This window comes from Rana temporaria, chromosome 8 (assembly GCF_905171775.1).
Source record: "Rana temporaria chromosome 8, aRanTem1.1, whole genome shotgun sequence".
Taxonomy (NCBI): domain Eukaryota; kingdom Metazoa; phylum Chordata; class Amphibia; order Anura; family Ranidae; genus Rana; species Rana temporaria.
In genome coordinates, this window is record NC_053496.1 from 184819749 (window position 1) to 184843129 (window position 23381).

At 43.7% G+C, this 23381-nt stretch overlaps 1 protein-coding gene and 1 long non-coding RNA gene across 3 annotated transcripts in view; one reads left to right on the forward strand and one right to left on the reverse strand.

Moving 5' to 3' along the window:
- Positions 1-23381, reverse strand: part of LOC120909614 (zinc finger protein OZF-like) — a 713034-nt gene that overhangs the window by 423531 nt on the left and 266122 nt on the right. The gene's annotated exons all lie outside the window — the stretch shown is intronic.
- LOC120909678 lies at positions 1088-22158 on the forward strand. Of its 2 annotated transcripts, none has more exons than XR_005741339.1 (3): positions 1088-1180; positions 1287-1407; positions 22124-22158. It is a non-coding gene; the product is annotated as an uncharacterized LOC120909678 (long non-coding RNA). The 2 variants fall into 2 exon arrangements; XR_005741338.1 differs by lacking the exon at positions 22124-22158 and adding an exon at positions 2663-2700.

The window sequence follows — 23381 nt, forward strand, 5'->3', positions numbered from 1 at the left end:
GGCTTAAGTAGGCAGGTGAGTCCCTGTTAGAAGATAGGAGTTGGCAATTAGCCGACAGCTGAGCGTTCAGCTCAAAAAAGGAAGGGCTGAGCCCAGCCATGACACCAATACCATCCAAATAATTCTTACTTTCATATCCCAAAGTTATCCATCTACAAGGAGACTTGTATAGATCAAATGACGGCACCAATGAGGATGAAGGAGGACCGAAATCACACGACTGAGAGGATACTAAACTTCACCCTGGAGATCATCTACCTGCTGACCGGAGAGGTGAGGAGGATTCTGGGAGGTCACATGACGTCACTCTTATCTCTATTAATAAAACACAGACCTGACTGGAGAGGTGAGGAGGATTCTGGGAGGTCACATGACATCACTCTTATCTCTATTAATAAAACACAGACCTGACCGGAGAGGTGAGGAGGATTCTGGGAGGTCACATGACATCACTCTTATCTCTATTAATAATACACAGACCTGACTGGAAAGGTGAGGAGGATTCTGGGAGGTCACATGACATCACTCTTATCTCTATTAATAAAACACAGACCTGACCGGAGAGGTGAGGAGGGTTCTGGGATTCTAACGTGATATTCCTATTGGTTCTCCAATACAGAGATTTCCTCTTGTGAAGTCAGGTGATCATATGACCATCACAGTGCCTCCATGTGACTCCCTAAAACCCGAGAGACACAACATGAAGAAGATTCTAGAAGTCACCAAGAAGATGATGGAGCTGCTGACAGGAGAGGTGAGGAGGATTCTGGGAATTCTGGGACATTATCCAGTAACAGACAAGGGGTGTGTCTGGATGGTGACTGTATCATTGTGTGTGTCAGTTTCCTATAAGGTGTCAGGATGTCACTGTCTATTTCTCCATGGAGGAGTGGGAGTATTTAGAAGGACACAAGGATCTCTACAAGGACGTCATGATGGAGAATCAGCCCACCCTCACATCACCGGGTAAGAGGAGACTTTATTGTAAAGGAGAGAGCAGTACGGAGGCTCCACCTAGATCCCCCATCATCTGATAAACACATAGAAACAATGTATTCAGTCAGTGTGTGTGTTTCCTACAGATGGATCCAGTAATGGGAACCCACCAGAGAGATGTCCCCGTCCTCTGTATTCCCAGGATTCCACACAGGAAGGTCACATGGTCCCTCTCTGTTACAAGGTTGGTAGGTCGGAGCATCTAGAACATGGACTCATGGAGACAATCTGTGGGTTTTATTTACAGTATGTGATAGCAGAAGATCTGTTTTTATATTTTTTTGGTTTAGGGTGAAGATCTGATAGATATAAAAGTTGAGGTTAAATCAGAAGAAGAAGATCCGCAATATACGGAAGAGTATGCAATGAGGAGGATGTTTATAGAGGAGGACACTACAGAGATCAGCACAGGTGGGTCTTTGACACTAAGTACATTCCTCCACCCAGACCGCTTACTCATTGGTCCAGAGTAGGGTGGGGACTCAGTGATATCACTTTCCTGAGCTTTGTCCCCCGTCCTACACATTAGACCTTCTACTTTTTCTTGGATAATCTTCCTTCTCTGTGCTGCAGACAAAATGTACTGTATATATCTAGACTGGATTTATGGAGATTCTGGTGTTTGGTTGGCAGCAAAATGTTGATATTTCACCATAGACATTGCTCAGCCTAGACACCTGTGACATGTTTCTTGGGTCTTCTGCCTTCCAGGGTTACTTGCTCTGTTTGCTGGCTGTGCCGGGAGGGGGAATATGTCTGTATAGTCTCAGGAGATATGAGGGCAGAAGTGTGGGACCTCTTGGGAAGACGTGTACAGTGGAACTTTGGATTGCGAGTAACGTGGTTAACGAGCGTTTCGCAATACGAGCGATGTATTTCTAAGAATTCTAACTCGGTTTGCGAGTGTTGTCTCGCAAAACGAGCAGGATTCAGGCCAAAGCGGTGTGCAGTACTGCTTTTGGCCTGAGGTGGAGAGGCACTGGTGCCGATCGTTGCTGTTTGGAAGGGCCCAAGGACAGTTCGGCTGACCTCGGCAAACCTTGGAAAAGCTTGTGAATGGAGTCTTTCAGAGGAATGCCGAACTGTCCTCGGGCCTTTCCGGACGTTTCTGAGGCTCTCCGGTGCCCCCCGCCTCTGGTCACATACGGTATTGCATGCCATTAAAGTCAATGCAGAATTAATTCTTTACGTTTTCCATTGACTTCAATGGGAAAACTCACTTTGATTTGCGAGTACTTTGGATTACGAGCATTCTCCTGGAACGGATTATGCTCGTAAACCGAGGTTTCATTATATCTTATACAATATGTTGTACATTACATAGTCCTGACTTCTCCTCTCTCCTCTCCACCCTCTGCTATATATACACATAATATGTATTCTCTTTTGTTACACCCATTTCCTACCAGCTGGACATTTTATATCGGATGATGTGATTGGAGCACAGACTTTTACATGTTGATAATAATGTGATATCATCCTCCAACTTTGGAGCCTTAAACAGAAAGTGATAATGAGGGAGGAGTCAGTAACCCAATGATGGTGGTCTTCAGGATCAGTCCAGTCTTCGTCTTGGTTGTTCTCCCCCCATCCTCACTCTCTGACATTTGGTGGGGCTCAACCAATCAGCTCATGTCTAGTAATAATCATTGTATCTCTATTTTAGTAGATGGATGGGAGATGAGGAAAACCTCAGAGGATTGTCTCACTTTGTCTCCAGGCTGTAAAGTAGAAGATGAGGACATCACACAGTATAGTCCAGGAGAAAACCCGACTACCTCAAATGTCCATCCGGCACCACACAGTGTAGATGGACCATCATATTTCTCTTATCCTAAGGAACCTCAGACGGTGAGGGTCAGTGCTGGACCATCATATTCCTCTTATCGTGAGGAACCTCAGACTGTGCGGGACGGTGCCGGACCATCGTATTCCTCTTATCCTGAGGAACCTCAGACTGTGCGGGACGGTGCCGGACCATCGTATACCACTTATGGTGCCATCCTTCCAACAGATATGAGGTTTTCCTGTTCCGAGTGTGGGAAATTTTTTGTACACAAATCACACCTTGTCATACATCAGAGATCTCACACGGGGGAGAAGCTGTATTCCTGTCCTGAGTGTGGGAAAGGTTTTTCACGAAAGTCTAACCTTAACGCACATCAGAAATTGCACACGGGGGAGAAGCAGTATTCCTGTTCCGACTGCGGGAAATGTTTTGTACACAAATCACATCTTGTCATACATCAGAGATCTCACATGGGGAAGATGCCTTATGCCTGTCCTGAGTGCGGGAAATGTTTTTTAAGCAATTCACATCTTTCTAGACATCAGATATTGCATACGGGGGAGAAGCCGTATGCTTGTCCCATGTGTGGAAAATGTTTTTCAAGGAAGTCCAATCTTTACACTCATGAGAGATTGCACACCGGTGTCAAGCCGTATTCCTGTTCTGAGTGTGGGAAGTGTTTTTCGAGGAAGTTTAATCTTTACATCCATCAGGGATCTCACATTGGAAAGAAGTCACATTCCTGTCCTGAGTGCGGGAAATGTTTTTTAGACAAATCCAGTCTTTCCAGACATCAGAGATCTCACACGGGGGAGAAGCCACTTCCCTGTCCTGAGTGAGGGAATTGTTCCTCACTGAAGTCATGTCTTCCTGTACATCAGGGGTCCCACACAACCCTCGAGGTGTATTAGTGAGTGCGGGAAATGTCTTGTATATGAATGTTGCTGGACATGTGGGGAAGAAGCACACCCTGATATACACCTTAGATATACTCCATGGCTGATCTTCATCATGTAAGAAACAGTTCATAGACCTCAACCATAGCTTAACCTCTTGATAAAGATGTCCTATGGAATGAATGATACAACAGCGCCATCTAGAGGTTAGGTTGGTAAATGTTTCTCCCATTGAAACATAGTATTGAGAAAGGGGGGCCACACGGGGGGTAATAAAACTTTCCAAATAAAAAGGCAACAACATTAGAAACAGTTCATAAGGAGATCAGAGATCACCAAAGACATGGATGAAGTGTTGTACCGTGTCGGAGAAAAATAAAATACCTCTCAGTACTTTTTGTGGTGTAAGATTTCACTAACCCTTGTATTTTTTTTAAAAATGGTTGAATAAAAGTAGCATGCATTCACAAATTTTAGCCATATTTTTTTTTTTCATTCATTGATTTCCTATGATTATCAGCTCCACCTAGTGGCCATAATGCAGTATTTTTCCTAATTTATGGAAAAATACCAGATTCTAGCCACTGCGTGGAGCAGAGAAAAATCACGGTGTTAAGTAAAATATTGGTGGGATTTGTCACGGCTGGGCAAATGCTTGTCACATTCGTCTAACTGACTTTTATAAAAAGACCTCATAGTTTCCTTCATCAAGCATGGTTTCATACAAATAACTGATATCATACACATATGAGTACAGGAGACACTGAAGTTCATCAGTTAATTAAAGCAACAATATTAAATGAACCATTGATTTAAAGCCGAAAATACTTCATTTGGTCTTTAGATGACACAAAGTAGTGGTATTATTATTATACAGGATTTACATGGCGCCATCAGTTTGCACAGCGCTTTACAAAAGTAGGGCAGACAGTACGGTTACAATACAATTCAATACAGAAGGAACCAGTGGGCCCTGCTTGTTGGAGCTTACAATCTAAGAGGGAGGGTCAAGTGAATTAAAAGGTAATAACTGTGGGGGGAGGAGCTGATGGAAAAAATGTTAGGTGGGAACAGAGTAGGCTTCTCTGAAAAGATGGGTTTTTAGGTATCATCTAATAGTAGACAAAGTAGGAGATAGTCAAAAAGATTGGGGTAAGGAATTCCATAGAATGGGAGAGACTCTGAAAAAGTCGTGGAGGCGAGCGTGGGAGGAGGTGACAAGGGAGCTAGAGGGCAGGAGGTCTTGGGAGGAACGAAGAGTGGGTGAGCAGAAGCCAGTGGTGGACACTGAATGGAAGCCAGTGGAGGGATTGGCAGAGAGGGGAGGAGGACACGGAATGGAAGCCAGTGGAGGGATTGTCAGAGAGGGGTGGAGGACACTGAATGGAAGCCTGTGGGGGGATTGGCAGAGAGGGGTGGAGGACACTGAATGGAAGCCAGTGGAGGGATTGGCAGAGAGGGGTGGAGGACACTGAAAAGAGGCCAGTGGAGGGATTGGCAGAGAGGGGTGGAGGACACTGAATGGAAGCCAATGGAGGGATTGGCAGAGAGGGGTGGAGGTCACTGAATGGAAGCCAGTGGAGAGATTAGCAGAGAGGGGCGGAGGACACTGAATGGAAGCCAGTGGAGGGATTGGCAAGGAGGGATGGAGGACACTGTATGGAAACCAGTGGAGGGATTGGCAGAGAGGGGTGGAGAACACTGGAAGCAATTTGAGGGATTGGCAGAGGGGTGGAGTACACTGAATGGCGGCCTGTAGAGGGATTGGCAGTGAGGGATGGAGGACACTGAATGGAAACCAGTGGAGGGATTGGCAGAGAAGGGTGGCGGACACTGAATTGAAGCCAGTGGAGGGATTGGTAGAGAGGGGTGGAGGACACTGAATTGAAGCCAGTGTAGGGATTGGTAGAGAGGGGTGGAGGACACTGAATTGAAGCCAGTGGAGGGATTGTCAGAGAAGGGTGGCGGACACTGAATTGAAGCCAGTGGAGGGATTGGCAGAGAGGAGTGGAGGACACTGAATGGAGGCCAGTGGAGGGATTGGTAGAGAGGAGTGGAGGACACTGAATGGAGAACAGTAGAGGGATTGGTAGAGAGATGGATTTGGGTGTTGTCAGCATAGAAATAGTATTGGAAGCCATGGGAGGCTATTAGCTGACCCAGGGAGGAGGTGTAGATGAAAAAAAGAAGAGAATCGGACAGGTCGAAGAACAGAACCTTGGGGGACCCTGACAGAGAAAGGAAGAGGAGAGGAGGAAGCAGAATTGTAAGTAAAGCTAAAGGTGTGGTTGGATAAGAAGGATGGGAACCAGCGAAGAGTACAGTCACGGAGACCAAATGATTGGTGTTTTTTGAGGTGGAGGGGGTGGTCCACTGTGTTAAAGGTAGCAGAGAGGTGCAGTAAAGTAAAGAATAGTATCCATTGGTTTTAGCTGTTAGTAGATGTCAGTACTAGGATCCCTTTAGGACCCAGCACAACTCACCTGACACAGCCTTTGCCTGGTAAACAGTGATTGGCCAGCTCACCTTTTAAATCACCTGTATCATCATCCAATCAGTGCTCGTGATAGAGTTACCTTTGTGTGCCACTGTTTGAATCAACTGATAGCTTAACTTCCCTGATGTCATTATTTAAAGAAAATGTGTCTCAGGTCGGCTCCGAATTGTCTGGCTATATTCTGTATGAGAAACTCCAGAGTGTGTGAAAAGGGGGTGGAGCTCCCATTGTTCCTTGATTAAGGATTTGGCTTGTAAAACTGTATTTATAACCAGCAGCAAGCTGCCAATAAATCAGTCTTGGTTCCAGCATTCAGTCTTGACTCATGTATGGAGGATCCTGTGATGTTCTTGTATGGAGAGGAGGGAATGCTTGACAGGGATATCATACCGATACCGTCACAATTGGTTGGCAGCAGTGGGATTTTCCCTTCTACTCTCCCTTACACCAGGATTCCAAGCAGACACTGGGAACAGTGAACGGAAGGCTGCTACACCCTGCTTAAAAGAAATACACTGAAAGAACTACTGGAAGTTCGTGGAAGGATTGCTAGCAACAAAACCAAGCGGGTCATCATAGCAGAATTAATGGAGCTAGACCAGGAGAACGTGATTGCAGCAACGCCAGCAGTACAAGAGATGGAGACACCAGTGATTCAGGAAGAGGAATCACCAGCCAACAAGCTAATGAGAGAGAAGCTAGCATGGTTCGGTCCGAACCCAACGCCGGATGTGGTGCTGAAAGTGATGGACCTGTTAGTAAACGCAGAACTACAGGAGGCTAAACAAATAAGAGACGCAGAACTACAGAAGGCTAAACAAATAAGAGACGCAGAGCTACAGAAGGCTAAACAAATAAGAGACGCAGAGCTACAGTTAAAACTGGCAGCAGTCCAACAAGCAGCCGCACATTCTCCAAACAGTGAGTACAGCACAGCAGACACAAGGAAGATTCCGTTTAGCGCTTTTAAAGCTTTTGATGAAAAGGACTGTGAGATTGATAACTACCTGGCAGATTTTGAGCGACAATGTAACCTGCACCGAATAGCTAGAGGAGAGTGGGTTTCAATATTGTCAGGCAAACTGTCAGGCAAAGCTTCTGATGCTTTCCGGACCGTGCCAGATCAGGATATCCATAGCTAACCCAGGGTTAAAGAAGTGCTCCTGGCTCGTTATGCAGTAACCCCAGAGTCCCACCGACAGAAGTTCAGGGACTCACGCAAAACCACGAAAGACTCTTACGCGGAATGGGCATGCCAGTTGTCCCTGTCGGCCTCTAACTGGGTTAACAGCAGCCAGGCCACCACCGCAGAGGACATTTTGCAACTAATGCTCCTGGAGCAATTTTACAATCACATCCAGACGGATGTCAAAGATTGGGTGAGAGATCGCAGGCCCATGACTCTACCAGAGGCCGCGAAGTTGGCGGATGAATATGCGGATACTCGCAAGACAAACCAGGTCACACCACGGGTACAACCTCCACGACCAACGGCGCCCTCACACCCACCAGCCGCTAGATACCAACCGCCTAACAGACCGATGACATCGAGCCCTCGCTATCCACGCCAGGAGGACAACGAACAACGCTGCTTCCGGTGCAAACAGTTGGGTCACTTCAAGCAGAATTGCCCCCTGAATGACAACACCAGATCAAATTGGTCTCAACCTGGGTACCGCCCACCAGCAGCAGCCCATTGTGTAGACTCGGCTTGGGATCCCCAGGAGCTGGGTCAGGAAGAACCATTGGGCACCATTTACGAAGCCCTCATGGTACAATCTGTTATTACGGACAACAGGGAACACCATTGTCAGCTAGTCATGGGCGACAGCCATGAGACGGAGGGGCCCTGGAGGGAGCTGGGCAGAAAGAGGCACCGCCAGCTACCCTCCAAGAAGAAGAGGTCCTGGAAGCCATATAACAAGCTGACCTGGGAGGATAAGAAGCGACTGGAGGAGATGGAATCGCAGCGGGCGCCCCAGATGCGGTCCGAGATGTTCGCCAAGGGCCCACCGGTGGCCCCTTACACCACCACCCAGTTCCTGATGATGAAGGACCACGTGGAAAGCCTGCAGGACATGAGCAAGCAGGAGCTGATCCGTGAATACATGGAGCTGGAGGAGTGCATAAGCCGCATGGAGGAGGAGAACAACCGCCTGAGGTCACAGCAGGCTGACCCCCCCAGGCTCCATGAACTGGAGATGGAGCTGGAGATGGAGCTGGAGAAGCTCAGAGAGGAGAACCGGCGGCTGCGGAGGGAGCAGGGGGTGGCTGACCTTCTGGGGCTCTGATTCCCCCCCCCGGACTCTGAGCACCAGTGCTACAGCATTTCAACAAATATAACTTTTCCTTTTTATGAATCTCCTGTGATTGTCACTTCAGAGCCATAACCTGCCCCTCCCATAGCGGGACACCTAGACAGCGGCGCACAGACCCATTCGCCGTCTTCACACTGACTTCTGGTGACTTTGCAGATCGCACAAAGACTTGGGGACTGACCGGCGTGTGATCTGACGACCCGGTGGCATACCTGAGTCTGAAGCAGTTGCCAAGGGAGGTCAGTCACGCCAAACGGAGTTAACCTCCGGCTAAAAGCTCTGAACCCGTCAACCCTACTGGACCAGGGAAGGTCCAACCGGGTTTGCCGTAGCAGGGAGAAAAAGGGGGGCCATTGTGAAGGATATGTCAGTGTAATTCTCCCTGCTTGGTTAAATTGTGGGTTAGAGGTAAAATGGATTCATGTGTTACAAGCTATTGACATGTTAATGACCCGTCCGCAGCTAGCTCCTTATTTCAAAGGGATGTTAACTGTTTACTGTGATTAGAGGTGACTCATGTTATGTATTCTGATTGCTTCATTATGCGGTGCCAGGCTGCCCAGCTAATGTGTTCTGTACACCTTGTAATTAACTTCCCTGATGTCATTATTTAAAGAAAATGTGTCTCAGGTCGGCTCCGAATTGTCTGGCTATATTCTGTATGAGAAACTCCAGAGTGTGTGAAAAGGGGGTGGAGCTCCCATTGTTCCTTGATTAAGGATTTAGCTTGTAAAACTGTATTTATAACCAGCAGCAAGCTGCCAATAAATCAGTCTTGGTTCCAGCATTCAGTCTTGACTCGTGTGGAGGATCCTGTGATGTTCTTGTATGGAGAGGAGGGAATGCTTGACGGGGATATCATAAGGATACCGTCACACCTTTGTGTGCCACTGTTTGAATCAACTGATAGCTGCTCTGTGTATTTTGTGTATGACCCGGCTCGTTTGGCCCTGCTTGCTCTCTTCTGATTCGGTACCGTTTGGACTCTGATCTACCTGTGTATGACCCAGCTTGCCTAGACTACGCTTTACCTGATTCTACTTTAGTATATTAATCTGCAGCGGTGAACTACTAGCACCAGCCAACACCCATCTGCAGCGGTGAACTACTAGCACCAGCCAACATCCATCTGCAGCGGTCAACTACAAGCACCAGCCAACTTCTACCTTCATCTGCAGCTGTGAACTACAAGTCCCAGCTGACCTGCTCTGCTCAGACCTGCTCATACCGTAGTATGTGCTCTTGTTCTTGAACTGTTTGCATAATCAGCACACCTGAACTGTTATCTGCTCCTATCCTGACAGTAGATTGTTTGGGAGTTTTAGGAGAACAGTTTCTGTGGAGTGTTGAGAGAGAGAGAAATCCAGACTGATGGGGATGAAGAACTTTATTCTCAGCAAGATGGTGACTCAGTCGGCTGTAGACTGGACATTCAAGGAGTTTGGAGGAAAAAAAGGGGGGAAAAGGACATGGGGCATAATTGGTTGGGATTGGTGGGGTCCAGTGAGTGCTTTTTAAGCATGATGGTGACTAGTGCATGTTTTAGAGAGTTGGGGAAGATGCCAGAGGAGAGGGAGAGATTGAAGATGCGAGTTAGTAGACATGTGCACAACAAAAAATTTCATATTTTTTTGTTCCGTTTCGTCTCGTTCCGTAAATTCTTAAAAATTTGTAATTTCGTAAGACTCAAGTTTTCCTATTCGGACATGTTCGTATTTCGTAAGACGCAAGTTTTCCTATTCGGACCCGTAAGTATTTTCGTAACAGTTTTATTTTCGTTCATACTGAATGATTCGTAATTCTGTCTAATTTATTTTCGTTTAGATTAGAAGTTCGTAATTTTCTTAGATAATAATTTTCGTTTAATGGATTCGTAATTTTGTACTATCGTAAATACATAGCAACACGCGGCTAATCCATATTAAGATAGACTTTCTCTTAAGCCCTGTACACACGGTCGAACTTTTTGCCAACAAACGTCAAAATATTATTTTTTCCCCAAAAATCGAACCGTGTGTACGCTCTATCGGACAAACTGTTTCGGTTTCAAAAGTCCCGCCAACTCCCTTCAGACAAAAATCCATGGAAAAATTTGTTTGAAGTCCGATCGTGTGTACGAGGCTTTACACGGTACAATGTGACTCCGCACAAAAGAGATAAGCTGATTGGCTAAGATATTAGGTAAGATACATCACTCACTAACTACACTGCCCAGTGCCCATTCGAAAGAACGATACAAGTACACAAATTTACGACCAGACAAAGAAACGGATTTACAAAACACACAAATGAAAATACGAACATACGAATGAAAATACGAACAGACAAAGGATTTAAAATACGGAATGCAAATCGTTCATTATAGATGTCATTTTCGTTCTTTTGCTTTTTCGGTGTTTCGTATTTTAGTAAGATTGTCCAATCATACGTTCGTATTTTCGCTTGTTCGTTATTGTGCTTATTCGGAATTCCGTAATTTTCGTATTTTGTTTTTTTTCAGCTTTTCGGATGTTCGAATTGATACGAATACTAACAAATCCAAAAATCCATTTGTTACGAACAGGAACGCACATGTCTACTCCGTACTGCGCAAACGGTGCGCCTGCGCAGTACAGGGCGGGCATTATCCGCCGGGGGGGGACATTCTCGGCAGAACAGGGGGACCGCGCTCTCTGCACAGCTCTATGGGCGCTGTTGCACGCAAATATGTGGCTGTTCTGGGCCAAGGTATTTGGGATTGGAAGCAGGGCCGGGACAAGGGGTGGGCAGGAGGGGAGGCTGCCCCTGGTGAAATCGTTTATTGCAGGGATGGGGTGGGCACCCTGACCCTAACCCCAAGGGAAAGGGGGGGCGCAGTTTGGCATCTTTGCCCTGGGCACTGGATGACCATGTCCCAGCACTAAATGGAAGCGTGTATCAGCTAAATGAATCGACCTCCTAGCAATGTTATTACCCAGCTGCAGCTAGGGGGGAGCTCTAATGTTTAGCATGTGACCACAGGAGAGTGATTCCATCTAGCTTACATTAACCCTTTAAATTCCAAGGGCTGTTTTTCCTTTTTTTTTGCACACATGGTAAAATGCACATTTATGACCAGAAGATTAATTTAAACCCCCCAAACCTCTATTTTCTCAAAGCAGAGGCCCTGGAGAATAAAATGGTGGTAATTGTTAAGGTGTTCCTCACACACAGATTTTACCTTAATATCCGGGTTTATTTTCTACTTTTCCACCATTTTCTATGGTGTGATCTTTTCTACGATACTTTGTTATAATAATGTAACACGTTGTGTATTATATTGTACACACATTAATAACTATTCCACATCCTATTCTTCTGTAACCAATCTGCAGCCTTGGGAACCCTGTGTACCATTTCCTCCCTTTACAAAGTAGCAGCCCAGCACCGTCCCTACAGATATACAGTACATTCACACACAGCTAGAAAGCTTTGGAGGAACCCTGGCTGAGAAAGGCTGAACTAGGCAGTAATATATTTTTCTTCCTCCTTGGTGGGAGTGGAGATGACCCATCTATAAGGATATACAGTACATACACACACACAGCACAAGTCTATGTTCGTACTACGAGACGGTTCTCGGGCTGCAGTTCCTCTGAGCTCCACAAGATGGCGATCTCGCATCTACCCAGACAGGAAGTCTCTATGGAAAACAGGAAGTGATGTCAGGCAAAGAGAAAATTCCATGTTACGAGTTAGAGAGGAGACATTGCTTAACCTGGCAGCAGAGGAGGTAATAAGATCTTATTTTTTATTTACAAGAAACTCCAAATAATTTTTACTTTAATTTGCCAAAATGATCTCTCTATAGGAAAGCCTGAATATATAAAATGATGACACGAATGAGGATGGAGGAGGACCGGAGTCACATGACTGAGAAGATACTAAACCTCACCCTGGAGATCATCTACCTGCTGACCGGAGAGGTGAGGAGGATTCTGGGAGATCACATGACATCACTCTTATCTCTATTAATAAAACACAGACCTGACCGGAGAGGTGAGGGGGATTCTGGGAGGTCACATGACGTCACTCTTATCTCTATTAATAAAACACGGACCTGACCGGAGAGGTGAGGAGGATTCTGGGAGGTCACATGACGTCACTCTTATCTCTATTAATAAAACACAGAACTGACTGGAGGGGTGAGGAGGATTCTGGGAGATCACATGACATCACTCTTATCTCTATTAATAAAACACAGACCTGACCGGAGAGGTGAGGAGGATTCTGGGAGGTCACATGACATCACTCTTATCTCTATTAATAAAACACAGACCTGACCGGAGAGGTGAGGGGGATTCTGGGAGGTCACATGACGTCACTCTTATCTCTATTAATAAAACACAGACCTGACCGGAGAGGTGAGGAGGATTCTGTGAGGTCACATGACATCACTCTTATCTCTATTAATAAAACACAGACCTGACCGGAGAGGTGAGGAGGATTCTGGGATTCCAACATGATCTTCCTATTGGTTCTCCAATACAGAGATTTCCTCTTGTGAAGTCAGGTGATCATATGACCATCACAGTGCCTCCATGTGACTCCCTAAAACCTGAGAGACACAACATGGAGAAGATTCTAGAAGTCACCAAGAAGATGATGGAGCTGCTGACAGGAGAGGTGAGGAGGATTCTGGGACATTATCCAGTAACAGACAAGGCATGTGTCTGGATGGTGACTGTATCATTGTGTGTGTCAGGTTCCTATAAGGTGTCAGGATGTCACTGTCTATTTCTCCATGGAGGAGTGGGAGTATTTAGAAGGACACAAGGATCTCTACAAGGACGTCATGATGGAGAATCAGCCGCCCCTCACATCACCGGGTAAGAGGAGACTTTATTGTAAAGGAGAGAGCAGTACGGAGGCTCCTGTGAAGGGGTGTGCTTCCGCGCCAAAATAAGTTATTTAATACAAATCACCAAGTGACAAATTAATAACTACTAAGATATTTAAGCTGCTCCTCTGGGTCAGATTATTAAGAAAATAATGTGCAATAGGATGTAGGTGTGAAAGAGGGCGCTAGGGACTGGTGGACTCACTGATGAAGATACCCTCACACGAAAAAGGGGACCTCTCAGTGGGTCTGATAAATTAACTATATTAAACACTCCTGTGACAAAAAGAATGAAAAACCACAATGCGATAGATAACTATATAAAGACAATAGAGTGCTAAATATTGTGAATTAAAATGCTGAAAAAATATATATATTTCACGATCCCGTGAATGTGCACAAAAATGCTATGAACGAAAAATAAATAAAGTGTCTCTCTTTGGCACTCTAATTAGTGCAGTCCATAAGGTGTAATTTCCCGATGAAATAAGTGATCACAGGATACGCGGTGCGAAATCATACAGCCATCACCAACTAATTACAGCTTCACCCGATGTGTTCTGATCTGCAAAACTCTTACCAGAGGGTGTGGACCCCTTTAATTAAAAAGGATGGTCTGTTGAGCTGAACAGGTTAATGTGCCTGCACACTTGGACACCATCTATTCAGACTGCTGTGATTGGCTCAATCGTATCTCAGGATTCAAAAACAGAAGGGAACTGATAGTGCATTATCGTTTATTAAAAAATACATAAAAACAAAGTGGCTGAATGGCCCCTTACTTGGTAGGTGCCAGCCCGGCACTAGGATGGCATGCGCTGGATATGACTCTGGCTTTGCGACTGCAGGAATCGTCCGCTGTGCGGGGAGTCCTATTGCCAGCTGTAGCGTCTATGTGCGGGATCAGCTGGGGAGCAGAGAAGTCAGACTGCCTCCGACATATGTTTCGTGGTCTACCACGTCATCAGGGGGGCGTGTCTGACCGCCGAGGATTCTGGTATATGTAGGCTTAGGAAAGCCAATGAGACGGTTAGTGGGCGTGTACTTCCGACGAATGCAATCCTAGCACCGCGCGGCACCTTACCTACACTCCCGCACATTACATATATTTATTGAGTGTGGACATCAATTGCCAGGAACACGGACATTAAAAACGTTAAAAACATGCTTAAGTCACAATTGTTCAGCTGTCATTACTATATATATTAGTTAGTATTCTTTGGTTACTTTAGACCTTTGCATAACGCTACTGTCTAATGGTATATTGTTGGCCGATTACATCTTACCAAAGATCATAATAATAAAATATTCTAGAACTGTTAAAAAATTGTTAAAAAATCAATAGGAAATTAATAAAGAATTAATATTGAGCTCTTAATAAGAAATTGTATTAATTACAAAGAGTGTTACGTTAATAGATGTTACTGCCATCTTGTGGAGGAAATATATATTGTTCCTAGATTTTTCTATGTAAAAATCATGCTATTATTAATTGATATAATAATCAGATAAGTATCTTGCAAATATGATGAATCTTGGTATACAACAGATTTCAATAAATCTATGGTGATTACCAAAATAGACTGATAATTATCAGTAAACATTAATAGAGGTTGTATATAAGGATACATTAAAAGGATCATTATTCGTTGGACAGAAAACAGTTGAGATCCAATTCGATATTTAACCCTGTGGGGTGCATAGTCTGTAGTTTATGTATCCACATGGTTTCGTTTTGTGAAATACTCCGGGTCATATGTGTTCCTCTCCAGTGTTTAGACACTTTATCTATCCCATAAAATGTACACACCGTAGGATCACTGTTGTGGTGGCTGGTGAAATGCCTTGATACGCTATGGTTCGGAACGTCATTGCGTATATTGGCTAAATGCTCATTAATACGTATTCTCAATTTTCTTGTCGTTCTTCCCACATATTGTAAAGGACATGGACATTCTACCACATAGGTTACGTGATCCGAGTCGCATGTTATGAGTGGTCTAATTTGGAAATTTTCTCCTGTTACATGCGATTTAAATTCTGTGCGCTTTCTAGATGCGCCTGGCTTGCGTGTAGTTTTGCAGGCTTTACATCTTGTGCAATGGTGAAATCCTGGTATGTCTAGGAAGGTCAATGGTTTTTTAATAAACGATAATGCACTATCAGTTCCCTTCTGTTTTTGAATCCTGAGATACGATTGAGCCAATCACAGCAGTCTGAATAGATGGTGTCCAAGTGTGCAGGCACATTAACCTGTTCAGCTCAACAGACCATCCTTTTTAATTAAAGGGGTCCACACCCTCTGGTAAGAGTTTTGCAGATCAGAACACATCGGGTGAAGCTGTAATTAGTTGGTGATGGCTGTATGATTTCGCACCGCGTATCCTGTGATCACTTATTTCATCGGGAAATTACACCTTATGGACTGCACTAATTAGAGTGCCAAAGAGAGACACTTTATTTATTTTTCGTTCATAGCATTTTTGTGCACATTCACGGGATCGTGAAATATATATATTTTTTCAGCATTTTAATTCACAATATTTAGCACTCTATTGTCTTTATATAGTTATCTATCGCATTGTGGTTTTTCATTCTTTTTGTCACAGGAGTGTTTAATATAGTTAATTTATCAGACCCACTGAGAGGTCCCCTTTTTCGTGTGAGGGTATCTTCATCAGTGAGTCCACCAGTCCCTAGCGCCCTCTTTCACACCTACATCCTATTGCACATTATTTTCTTAATAATCTGACCCAGAGGAGCAGCTTAAATATCTTAGTAGTTATTAATTTGTCACTTGGTGATTTGTATTAAATAACTTATTTTGGCGCGGAAGCACACCCCTTCACATTTCACTATTTAAGTCCCCTTTTTCTAGAGGACTTTCTTTCACTTTTACGCAGCCATGGATATCTTTGATTATATGAAAGACCGTCACATTAATTTGGACGATATTTTCAAAGAAACTCCCAGTCCCCTAATTGATTTAGAAAAAAGTTTTAGACAGCTCCGTTTTGACATGGAAAAACGCATCCGATTGTGGTGGGACACAGCCACACTTGAAATGTACATTTCCAAAAATATCACACCACGAAGACTGAGATGGGATGTAATACCCAATGATGGGATAGACAACCCCCAGATGGCTGAAGAATGGTATCAGTTCTTCAATGCGTGTGAACAAAAGTTATTACAACTTATGATTAGAAGACGCAAAATTAAAAATGCAACTTTAGAAAATAAAATCGCAGAACTTAAAAAACAAATGGAACCACTCAAAACCAATGGAGAATATATAGTGAAATCACAAGGTTTAAATGTACATCTAACAAAATATGATGGGGAAATTAAAAATAAGAAATTGAAGAAATATCAGAGAGATATTAAAGATTACGAAAACAATAAAGTTTATAAGTGGCAGAGTACCACCAGCCCGATTACATCTCCAGAATCGACACTTGAAGGTGAACCACCTATACCTTTGATGGTGGCACCCATTCAACAAACTACCCAGATATCTAGTACCCCTACCAAAGAGCCTGTGAAGAAAAAAACAAACAAACAAGGCCCTAAACCACCAGGGGGTCCACCCAAAACTTCAGGGTACCTCACTCCAAGCCAGTACCCCCATCATTATCCGGTGGACACCTATAATCATTATGCTCCACCAGAGTATAGAGGACCTGATCCTTATTACTATGATCCCTATAGATACCAGTATCCACCCAGACCCCCTAGAGGAGGACCTAGGGGCCACTTTAGGGGAAAACCAGGTCCCAACCACACTCCCCACCAGGGGGGGGGGGAAGGGAGAGGGGGGAAAGATACATATCGAATTCCACAAAAATCGCCCCAAGTAAACAAGGAAGAATTAGAAAACGAGGCCAACGTGGAAGAGGGAGAAAGAAAAAGGAGAAGAAATCATTAAACGAAGGAATATATAACTTGGCAGGTGTAGACCTCACAAACCAAGAATTAGAAGTGTTACAAAAAGGTCTAAAATTTGCCCCTAGCAAAGAATTGGACAAATTTGAGTTATTCATTGATGTCGAAAAACATATCCGAAAACTCAATATTAAAAAACATTTTGCAAATCAAAACATAATTGAAGTAGAGAAACCTCCGGAGCCATATATCCATAGTGGCCTCAGGAACCAATCAGTGTTTAATCCCCAAAAAGGAAATAATCACCACATTGAAGTATTCCGCAAGATGGTGCAAGACGATATTAGAGAATTATCTATTCCCACAACAAGTGCACAAGTGAAATATAAGAAAGGCATAAAATCCCTGGAAAAAAACAAATCAATTGTGGTGAGACCTGCGGATAAGGGTGGAGGGCTAGTCATCCTTGATCGTGGGTACTACTACAAAGAGATGCAATCACAATTAGAAGACACTAAGACATATAAATGCATGAAAGGAGATCCAACCCCAAGACTTAAGGAAGAACTCTCCGCTTGGGTTAATAAAGGATTCACCAATGAAATACTTACATCACAAGAAGCTAAGTATTTGGTCCCTCATGCTCCTCGGGTACCTGTATTATACACGGTACCCAAAATACACAAAAATATGGAAAAACCCCCCGGAAGACCCATCATTAGTGGGATTGGATCCTTGTTCTCAAGAATAGGAGAATATGTAGACACTTTCCTCAAACCCCTAGTACGAATGAGCCCATCGTACCTTAAAGACAGCCGAGATTTAATAGTCGATATTCAAGAGTTGGAAATTCAAGAATTTACCATCATGGCTACAGTAGACATCGAGTCTCTTTATACAAATATTCAACACCAAGATGCCATTGTAGCACTCAGATGGGCCTTAAACGATGATGCTAAATTAAAACCAGATCAAATTGAGTACCTATTACAAGGACTAGAGTTAGCCATGTCGAACAACTATTTCTGGGCGAATGAGCACTACTACACCCAAGTGGGTGGAGTAGCCATGGGTGCCCGCTATGCACCCAGCGTAGCAAACATCGTCCTGAATAAATGGGAATATGAGAACGTTTTCCATCAAAGACATAAAGCACTAAAGTTCTATAAAAGATATATAGATGACGTGGTCATCTTTTGGGAAGGGTCTGAGGCTGATTTACGCCAATATATCATCTTTATGAATCAAAATAAATATGGGCTCAAATTTGCAGCCGAGATCAGTAATTTATCAATTAATTATCTTGATCTAACCATCAGGAAAAAAGGGACCAAGTTGGAAACTCTCACGTATTTTAAACCGACGGATCGAAATGGGTTTGTACCCACATCCAGTTGCCACCATCCTCGGTGGCTAGGTGCGATTCCAAAAGGTCAATATATGAGACTCAAAAGAAACTGTACCACAGATAACGACTATCAAATACAAGCTGAAAAGCTTACAGCTAAATTTAAGGAAAAAGGGTATACTGAGAAAACACTAAAGAAAGTGAAAAAACAAGTCGATCAGATAGAAAGACAATCTCTCCTACAAACTAAACCAAAAAAGGAAGAACACAGAGAAGTGGCACTCATTGCAGGGTATAATAAGCAATACAGACAAATCGAGAATATCTATAAAAAGCATTGGTCTATCCTACTTAAAGATCCGGATCTTCAAAATTGCATCTCAGAAACTCCAAAATTCATTTATCGGAGAGCACCGGGGCTGAGGAATCAAGTGGCACGCAATGTACCGGATCCTCCTAAAAAACCATTGACCTTCCTAGACATACCAGGATTTCACCATTGCACAAGATGTAAAGCCTGCAAAACTACACGCAAGCCAGGCGCATCTAGAAAGCGCACAGAATTTAAATCGCATGTAACAGGAGAAAATTTCCAAATTAGACCACTCATAACATGCGACTCGGATCACGTAACCTATGTGGTAGAATGTCCATGTCCTTTACAATATGTGGGAAGAACGACAAGAAAATTGAGAATACGTATTAATGAGCATTTAGCCAATATACGCAATGACGTTCCGAACCATAGCGTATCAAGGCATTTCACCAGCCACCACAACAGTGATCCTACGGTGTGTACATTTTATGGGATAGATAAAGTGTCTAAACACTGGAGAGGAACACATATGACCCGGAGTATTTCACAAAACGAAACCATGTGGATACATAAACTACAGACTATGCACCCCACAGGGTTAAATATCGAATTGGATCTCAACTGTTTTCTGTCCAACGAATAATGATCCTTTTAATGTATCCTTATATACAACCTCTATTAATGTTTACTGATAATTATCAGTCTATTTTGGTAATCACCATAGATTTATTGAAATCTGTTGTATACCAAGATTCATCATATTTGCAAGATACTTATCTGATTATTATATCAATTAATAATAGCATGATTTTTACATAGAAAAATCTAGGAACAATATATATTTCCTCCACAAGATGGCAGTAACATCTATTAACGTAACACTCTTTGTAATTAATACAATTTCTTATTAAGAGCTCAATATTAATTCTTTATTAATTTCCTATTGATTTTTTAACAATTTTTTAACAGTTCTAGAATATTTTATTATTATGATCTTTGGTAAGATGTAATCGGCCAACAATATACCATTAGACAGTAGCGTTATGCAAAGGTCTAAAGTAACCAAAGAATACTAACTAATATATATAGTAATGACAGCTGAACAATTGTGACTTAAGCATGTTTTTAACGTTTTTAATGTCCGTGTTCCTGGCAATTGATGTCCACACTCAATAAATATATGTAATGTGCGGGAGTGTAGGTAAGGTGCCGCGCGGTGCTAGGATTGCATTCGTCGGAAGTACACGCCCACTAACCGTCTCATTGGCTTTCCTAAGCCTACATATACCAGAATCCTCGGCGGTCAGACACGCCCCCCCTGATGACGTGGTAGACCACGAAACATATGTCGGAGGCAGTCTGACTTCTCTGCTCCCCAGCTGATCCCGCACATAGACGCTACAGCTGGCAATAGGACTCCCCGCACAGCGGACGATTCCTGCAGTCGCAAAGCCAGAGTCATATCCAGCGCATGCCATCCTAGTGCCGGGCTGGCACCTACCAAGTAAGGGGCCATTCAGCCACTTTGTTTTTATGTATTTTTTAATAAACGATAATGCACTATCAGTTCCCTTCTGTTTTTGAATCCTGAGATACGATTGAGCCAATCACAGCAGTCTGAATAGATGGTGTCCAAGTGTGCAGGCACATTAACCTGTTCAGCTCAACAGACCATCCTTTTTAATTAAAGGGGTCCACACCCTCTGGTAAGAGTTTTGCAGATCAGAACACATCGGGTGAAGCTGTAATTAGTTGGTGATGGCTGTATGATTTCGCACCGCGTATCCTGTGATCACTTATTTCATCGGGAAATTACACCTTATGGACTGCACTAATTAGAGTGCCAAAGAGAGACACTTTATTTATTTTTCGTTCATAGCATTTTTGTGCACATTCACGGGATCGTGAAATATATATATTTTTTCAGCATTTTAATTCACAATATTTAGCACTCTATTGTCTTTATATAGTTATCTATCGCATTGTGGTTTTTCATTCTTTTTGTCACAGGAGTGTTTAATATAGTTAATTTATCAGACCCACTGAGAGGTCCCCTTTTTCGTGTGAGGGTATCTTCATCAGTGAGTCCACCAGTCCCCAGTACGGAGGCTCCACCTAGATCCCCCATCATCTGATAAACACATAGAAACAATGTATTCAGTCAGTGTGTGTGTTTCCTACAGATGGATCCAGTAATGGGAACCCACCAGAGAGATGTCCCCGTCCTCTGTATTCCCGGGATTCCACACAGGAAGGTCACACCATCCCTCACTGTTACAAGGTTGGTAGGACGGAGCATCTAGAATCTAGAACATGGATAATCTTTGGATTATATTTACAGTATGTTATGTCATAGAACCTTTTTTTTTTTGGTTTAGGGTGAAGATCTGATGGATATTAAAGTTGAAGTTAAATCGGAAGAAGAAGAAGAGACGTATGTGAGGGATGATCAGCAGTCTATGGAGGAGGATGGAATAATTTGGACATTTATAGAGGAGGACACTCCTACAGAGATCAGCACAGGTGGGTCATTAACACTAAATCCATTCCTCCACCCATACTGCTCACTGATTGGCCCAGAGTAGGGCGGGGACTGGGTGATATCAGCCTGTAATCCCCTGGTCACTTTCCTGACTGTCCAACTGACTTTTTCCATCGAATTTTCCTATCATGTGTGTCGCCCCAATCAGTTTTTTCATCGGAAATTCCGATGAATTCCATCGGAGTTTAGATATAGAACGTGTTCTATTTTTCTCCAGTAGAATTCCGATGTGATTTGGCCAGGCAAAAGCCTGATCGTGTGTACGCGGCATTTCTGGGGTTTTCTTTTAGAGACCAAAGGAGGTTTCCAATCAAACCTATTTTGATAGAGCGGACTTTTGTTTTGTTATGTATGGTTTATGGTCCATTGATATTACCTACCTTTATTAACAATAACCCTGTTACAAGTGTGTATATGCATGGTCAGAGCGTGATGCAGCTGCTCTTAACAGACAACTTTGTCTAATTTTAACATTATCCTGGTGTTGGTGGTGGGTACCTGGCCTCGGCTGCCCTTTTTATATTAAATAATTTGTTCTAATAAAATGTATCCCATATTAAGCAGCATGGTCCGCCCGTGTCTCTTCACAGTGGGAATCCTTACCCTGTAACTCTTTTTCCTGGTTTAGGGGAACCAATCGGCTCATGTCTAGTAATAATCTTTGTATTTCTATTTTAGTAGATGGACGGGAGATGAGGAAAACCTCAGAGGATTGTCTCACTTTGTCTCCAGACTGTAAAGTAGAAGATGAGGACATCACACAGTATAGTCCAGGAGAAAACCCGACTACCTCAAATGTCCATCCGGCACCACACAGTGTAGATGGACCATCGTATTCCTCTTATCCTGAGGAACCTCAGACTGTGCGGGACGGTGCCGGACCATCGTATTCCTCTTATCCTGAGGAACCTCAGACTGTGCGGGACGGTGCCGGACCATCGTATTCCTCTTATCCTGAGGAACCTCAGACTGTGCGTGACGGTGCCGGACCATCGTATTCCTCTTATCCTGAGGAACCTCAGACTGTGCGGGACGGTGCATCGTATTCCTCTTATCCTGAGGAACCTCAGACTGTGCGGGACGGAGCTGATAAGAGGTTTTTCTGTGCTGAGTGCGGGAAGTGTTTTTTACACAAATCATACCTTGTCACACATCAGAGGTCTCACTCGGGGGAGAAGCTGTATTCCTGTCATGAATGTGGGAAACGTTTTTCACGGAAGTCTAATCTTAACGTACATCAGAAACTGCACACAAGGGAGAAGCAATTGTCCTGCCCGGAGTGTGGGAAATGTTTTGTACACAAATCCCATCTTGTCATACATCAAAGATCTCACACAGGGAAGATGCCGTATTCCTGTCCGGAGTGCGGGAAATGTTTTTTAAGAAATTCACATCTTTCCAGACATCAGAGATCTCACACGGGGGAGAAGCCGTATTCTTGTGCCGAGTGCGGGAAATGTTTTTCAACGAAGTGCAATCTTTACACGCATGAGAGGGTGCACACGGGGGAGAAGCCGTATTCCTGTCCTGAGTGTGGGAAATGTTTTTCAAGAAAGTTTAATCTTTACATCCATCAGAGATCTCACATGGGAAAGGAGCCACATTCCTGTCCTGAGTGCGGCAAACTTTATTTAGACAAGTCCAGTCTTTGCAGACATCAGAAATCTCACACGGGGAAGAAGCCATGTTATGAGTGAGGGAATGGTTCCTCACCGAAGTCCAGTCTTCCTGTACATCAGTATCAGTTGATTAAAAAAAATTATGAAATCTTTTAGGTGGAGGGAAGTAAAAATAAAAATATTTTGGTTGCAGAAGTGTGCACACCCTTACACGAATACTTTGTTGAAGCCCCTTTTGATTTTATTACAGCACTTGGTCTTTTTGGGGACGAGTCTATCAGCGTGGCACATCTTGACTTGGCAATATTTGCCCACTT